Genomic DNA, 6,217 nt, shown 5'->3' with positions numbered 1-6,217 from the left:
ACTTCCATCAACTCTTCATTTTTGAATAGGGTCATTAGATAGGCATGGAAAACCCAAAAATATCCCCCTGCTTAAAAATGTCTTCCTAGGTCTCTACATATTTTAGTCTTCTTATAAAGACAACTTACTTAAGTGGAGACTTAGAAAATCCCAGATGGTAAATATATAGGTTCTTCCATGGCCAGAAGAAAGAAAAGTATATTAAAATATTGCAGTTTTTCTGAGAAGAACCACCTCCTCCCTCACCTTTTGGTACAGAGGAGAGTAGTCTTTCTTTCACCTCATGTTCTCCATGAGCAAAAATTCAGTCCTCTTTCCTAGCTCTCATCCCCAGTGTAAGCCTTGCTGTCATTTATCAGTAAAGACAGTCCTGATAGCTTCCAAGCTCTCTGAATGATGAGGTTAGAAAAAAGTAGAAGGTGGCTGATTCACTGGAGGGCATGTTGAATCGATACCCAGCATGTGTTGGGTATGCAAGTCAACGAATTCTGGGAGTGGGCTCAGGTGGCTCACTGAAGAAGGTTTCTTCCTTGGGCTACCTTTGACCTCAATTTAAGCAATTTATTTATAGTTGGGATAATGTAGTGATTATATGACCTCAAAGTAAATTGAACAAGCCCATTAACAATGCAATAATCACCCATTATGAAGCCCATTTTTTACAAGAATGATGCATTTATCTCTTGGATAGAACTTGATAGGGACCAAGATGGTAGAAGCGTGGGGAAAAATTTCAGAAACAAACATAAACGGTTTGTTTTCTGAGGAATAAATAGGTCAGGGTTCCAAACACTCCATTTCATTAATCAACTTGGCAGGAGCATCAACAAGCTCAATTGTAAATTATTAAAATGGGAAAATAATACGCCCAAAGAGGTGGGAAGAGTGGTCTAAATTTTCTAACATTTTAAAATACTCTTAATAAATTCTTCACTGACTGTGCAAGCAATATGTTGGGTAACACTTTTTTTGGCCAAAAAAAAAAAAAATCTCAAGGATTTATTTCTTCATTACAGACTATATATCCCTTATTATCTGGAGAATCTTACTTCACTTCTCAAGTGTACTGAACTACACTGATCCACTTATAAAACTAAACTGATCTCAGTTATCCTTGTTCATGATGCTAAAAATGAATTCCTTAAGGTCATATTGTGTTATATTGTCCATGCATTTTGTTGTGCCATTCTCAAAAATATCTAGGTTACTAAAAATAATTTTGGTAAAACAATTAAATCACTTAATGAAAATTGGATATAATATGCAAAACATTCAGAGAATAAAGGAACATTCTTTTTACTCTACCCACAGAATATGAAAACGATGAAGAGAGGCAATAACTAACCCCAAACTCTTGCTCCAAGGACAGGCAAGCGATGTTTCAAATGGGTACAGATGGATATCTAGGACATTCAGTTTCCAAGCCCTGAGCCTTCAACACCTCTGTCTCCTACGTTGGATGACTCAATGCTACAGTCTGGTTTATCTAGTCCCCACTCACCTGGAGCTCTTGCTTAATTAATCTATTATGTACAATAAGAGGACTTTCCCAGAAACACTTCTAAAACCTCCTCCTCATGCAATATTTTACATGAAAGCTCTCCCTTCGACCCCTTACTCAGCATAATACTGTATCCTGTGTAGATTAATATTGCATTTGTTTGAGGATCAGTTATCTGCAAAACTCTGCTATCCAGAACACAACCATGATTAAATAGTAAGACAAGAGGTCAGGTGAGCCAAAAAAGGAATCTTACAGAGCATGTACACAAAATTGTGCATTTTACCCACCCTCTGGTCATCGCTCAGGGCTTATTTACTTCTATGTTAGGTACAATTCTTACATCCCAATCAGCCAACTTCTTATTCACCATCAGAAGGAAAACAACATATATACAGAGGGAAAAGAGAAGGCTAAGAGAAGCGGCACACACACAGTAATAAAAAAGAAACCGGACAACTGCTTTGGATGCAGAAGTGAGAACTTCAAAACATACATCAGAATAAAAGACACATCATTGTGAAGCAGAGTGCAGGAGCAGACAAGCTTATGCATCTCACCATCCCCTGAGGCCATTGGTGATGTTCACTGTGGTGGAACTGAGTCATCCAAAAGAGTTTAAGTTATATTTTGAATTTACCCAAATAAGAAGGCAAAATGTGTATCACCCATTATATAATGTTTTTCAATAAAATGGCTGAAATCACTCATTAAGTGGATTTTGAGTGTTTATCATGTGCCAGGCTCCGCTCCCAACCCTGTCTTTTGTTTTTAATTTTAGGTAACTGAGTCCTGGAAGATAAGCTGCCTTCCTAAGGACATTCTCCAAGTCAGTCCTAGATTAAGCCAGGCCATAAAGATAGTCTGTAACCAACCCAGCGGTCCACCTTCTGTAGTTTGCTGCAGACCCAGATTGCTCTCAATGGTATATTTATGATGTGACTGAAAAGGATAATGACACATAGGCCAATAAAACCTGTTGCTTCAATAACCGCGAGAAACTTCGGGGAAACAATAGATATTAGGACCCAGGGATGTATTTATCTCTGCTCTTCATATAAGGAACAATACTAGCTCTTGCTTGTAAGTTATGGGCTCTATGAATCATATAACTGATTGCCTTTCTATTTTGTCTTGGAAGCAGAAAGCTCAAAGCTAAGACTGTGATTCTCCTTCCTATTAACATAAAGGATTTCATGGGCATGTTTTTGTGTACTGCATTTTGTCTTCAAACCTTTTGTTTTCCATATGTCTCATCCTCCTCACTTATTTTGACTTTATATCTTTTTTTGTTATGTTGTTTTATTTTTAAAACCTTGTATGGGATTTGCCATGTGCTGGACACTGTTCTAAGCACTTTACAAATATTAACTCAATGATTTCTCATAATTATGCCATGTAGTAGTACCTACTATTATATCCACTTAGAGGTGATTAAAAACTGAGGTACTGAAAGATTAGTGAAACATCAGTGATTTGATGTTTCAGAGTATACTTCTTCCTGGACTTCTGAGAGATATGTTTCCCACTTCCTTATTTAGAAATCTATAGCATCTATAAGTGCTCTAGTGAATGGCCTCCGTCATTCATCTTATTGCTTTATTAAGCAATTAAGCAATTAAGTCCTGTTAGCTGCCTGAAACTAAGTATTCCACATCTTCAAAAATCCTGAGAACTCGGGAACAGGATTTCCGTGAGTATTTTAAGGATTCTTTTTGAGGATTTTAGCGCAACATGCTATGAATACTTTCTTGAATTATTAAGAATCATGGGACATCTGGATTAATTAGCAGGGCAAATCTGAATGAGTCTTTTACTCCCAAAGTACAGTGCTCTTCTCCTCCTGGGTTGATATTATGCCCTTGACTTTGGCTGTGGACAATTCAGCAGCTGAAGGAGGAATTAACAGTTCAGACAAGACTAATCCCACTACCAAGAACAAAATGGCAAAGAAAATACCTTTTGATCCCTTATTCACTTTAAAATCAGCCCAAAAATGAGAATAAAAGAAAGTCAATTTTAGATGATCCTAAAATAAATCCACATTCCCTAAACCATGTTTAAATCAGAAGTGAATAGGGGAATGGGAATGCATTTACCAGACAAAGAAACATCCAATGCAGGTAAAGGTAGATACCAGTGGAAAACAAGTCAATTTGCACTGAATCATTTCTGAAAACCTCAGGAAAAGGAGATACCAGGTACCAAGAAAGGTATGGGTGATTCCAGCAAGTGAACGCAATAAGAATCCAGGTCTCCCCTGAAAAACTGGTCCAGAGAAACAACCTGTAGATAACTACTCCTGGAGGACACCAATAAAGAGTGACAAATGAACACACTACTGACCTACAGTGAAGCTTGTCAGTAAGTGGGTCAGTAAGACCCACTACTTACAGGGAGTTTTCACTGAGCCTCTGAATGTCCATACCTACACATGAATGGGAAACCTAGGGTCACCAAGAGGTCAAGGGACACCCCTTCCTGAATGAGAAAAAACCCTCACCTCTAACCCACCCAGCCCTGCCGTGAGCTTAAAAGGTGTCAGGGAAGGGGGAGAAGCAGGGAAAAAACAAACTGCAGAGAAGAGATTTTCAGATGTACAAGATTTCACAACCACAACCAAAGAATTGGATTCTATTTTTTTTTAAATCTTGAGAACAAATGAGGAATTCTGGAAGACTAAAAATATTACAGCAGAATTAAAGATACCCCTAGGAGACATGGAAAATAAGTCTAGGAAATCTCTAAGAAGGTAGGACAGAAAAACTAAGTAATGAACAAGAGGAGAGAAAAGGTTTGTTTGGTTTGGCTTTATTTTGAGTATCAAACCTGGATGTGAACATTGACTCTTGGGAGTTGCAGAAAGATTGAACTAAAAAATCATTTGGAAAAGACAAAGAGGATTGAAGAATGACAAGCAAATGAAACCATGAAACAACTCCTGGTGGGGGAGTGGGGCACTACTTGGTCCACTGAAGAAAAATACTTGAATATACTAACGGAAATACTACATGAATTTAACTAAAAAATTATGTTGTGGTTGTACCATATTGAAAAAAAGAGGTGAACAAACTATGTAAGAGGGCAAAAATTATTATTCGCTATAAACACAGAAAATGCTTAGAAATGATGAATTAAGAGAAAGCAATAAATATATAGAGATACAAAGGTAAATACAGAGGACAAAATCTAATAATTTAAAGTGGTTGCTTTGTTGTTGTTGTTGTTTAGCCTTTATTTCATGATCATAAACTTCACTCTGCAATCCAACTAAACTTAGAGGGGAGTAAGGAGGACACGGGGGACCCATAGAACTGAGGCGGGAGCATAGCGACTCTAGATTTCGAGCAGATGGGGGCGGAGGGGCGCACTCCCGAGCTACAGAAGGAATGGTCTGGTAGTTAAGATAAAACACGAGTCAAATTTATTGGATTTGTCCACAGTCAGCATTGGTGATCTTCCTGCTGGTCTTGCCATTCCGGGACCCAAAGGGCTCCACGGCTTCCACGATGTTTGTGCCCTCCTTCACCTTGCCAAACACCACGTGCTTGCCGTCCAAACACTCGGTCTTGGTGGTGCAGATGAAAAACTGGGAACCGCTCGTGTTGGGTCCAGCATTTGCCATGGACAGGATGCCAGGACCTGTGTGGTTCAGGATGAAATTCTCATCGTCAAACTTCTCCCCGTAGATGGACTTGCCTCCGGTGCCATTATGGCGTGTGAAGTCACCACTTTGGCACATAAATCCCGAGATGATCCTGTGAAAGCAGGAACTCTGTAACCAAATCCTTTCTCCCCAGTGCTCAGAGCACGAAAGTTCTCTGCTGTTTGGGGGACTTTGTCTTCAAACAGGTCGAAGGACACGTGGCCCAAAGGCTCGCCGTCCACGGCTATGTCAAAGAACACGGTGGGGTTGACCATGGCTGAGCGGCGCGGGCGATTCCAGGGTGTCAGCGTCTGCCTAAAGTGCTTGCTTTTAGGGGCGCCTGGGTGGCGCAGTCGGTTAAGCGTCCGACTTCAGCTAGGTCACGATCTCGCGGTCCGTGAGTTCGAGCCCCGCGTCGGGCTCTGGGCTGATGGCTCAGAGCCTGGAGCCTGTTTCCGATTCTGTGTCTCCCTCTCTCTCTGCCCCTCCCCCGTTCATGCTCTGTCTCTCTCTGTCCCAAAAAAATAAATAAACGTTGAAAAAAAAAAATTTAAAGTGCTTGCTTTTAAAGAGTGGGATTTGGGGGTGAGGGACATGGATACTGTGTGGGGTTTTTTAAAGCCGTTTCATACTTAAGTTTTTTAAATTTTATTCTGAGAGAGAGAGAGAGAATGCATGTAAGCATGGGAGGGGCAGAGAGAGGGGAAGAGACAGAATCCCAAGCAGGTTCCACGCTGTCAGTGCAGAGCCCAACATGCGGCTCGATCCCGTGAAAAACCGTGATATCAAGACCTAAGCCGAAGTCAAGAGTTGGACACTCAACTGACTGAGCCACCCAGACGGCCCCATACTTAAAAATTTTTTAATCTGGGGCATGATTACCCTAAAGAATTAAAAATACAATTACAACATCTACATAAACTTTCCAGATCACAAAAATGACTATCCTTTGATAAATAACTATGTTCACTGGAAGCATATGGACAGTATGATGATCTATCATAGAGGATTTCCTGGGTAACAAGATGAAATTTAAGGTAATACTTGCTAGAATATAGGTCTGGCTGCAT

At 40.1% G+C, this 6,217-nt stretch overlaps 1 pseudogene; it reads right to left on the bottom strand.

Annotated features, from left to right (window-relative positions):
* Nucleotides 1-4,902: 4,902 nt before the first annotated feature.
* On the bottom strand, nt 4,903-5,449 carry LOC112860957 (peptidyl-prolyl cis-trans isomerase A pseudogene; annotated as a pseudogene).
* Nucleotides 5,450-6,217: the final 768 nt, after the last annotated feature.

The sequence above is a fragment of the Puma concolor genome, chromosome A1 (assembly GCF_028749965.1).
Source record: "Puma concolor isolate L17-30 chromosome A1, mPumCon1.1.hap2, whole genome shotgun sequence".
Classification (NCBI taxonomy): domain Eukaryota; kingdom Metazoa; phylum Chordata; class Mammalia; order Carnivora; family Felidae; genus Puma; species Puma concolor.
Note: the sequence above shows the minus strand (reverse complement) of the source record. Positions and strands in the feature narration are given on the sequence as shown.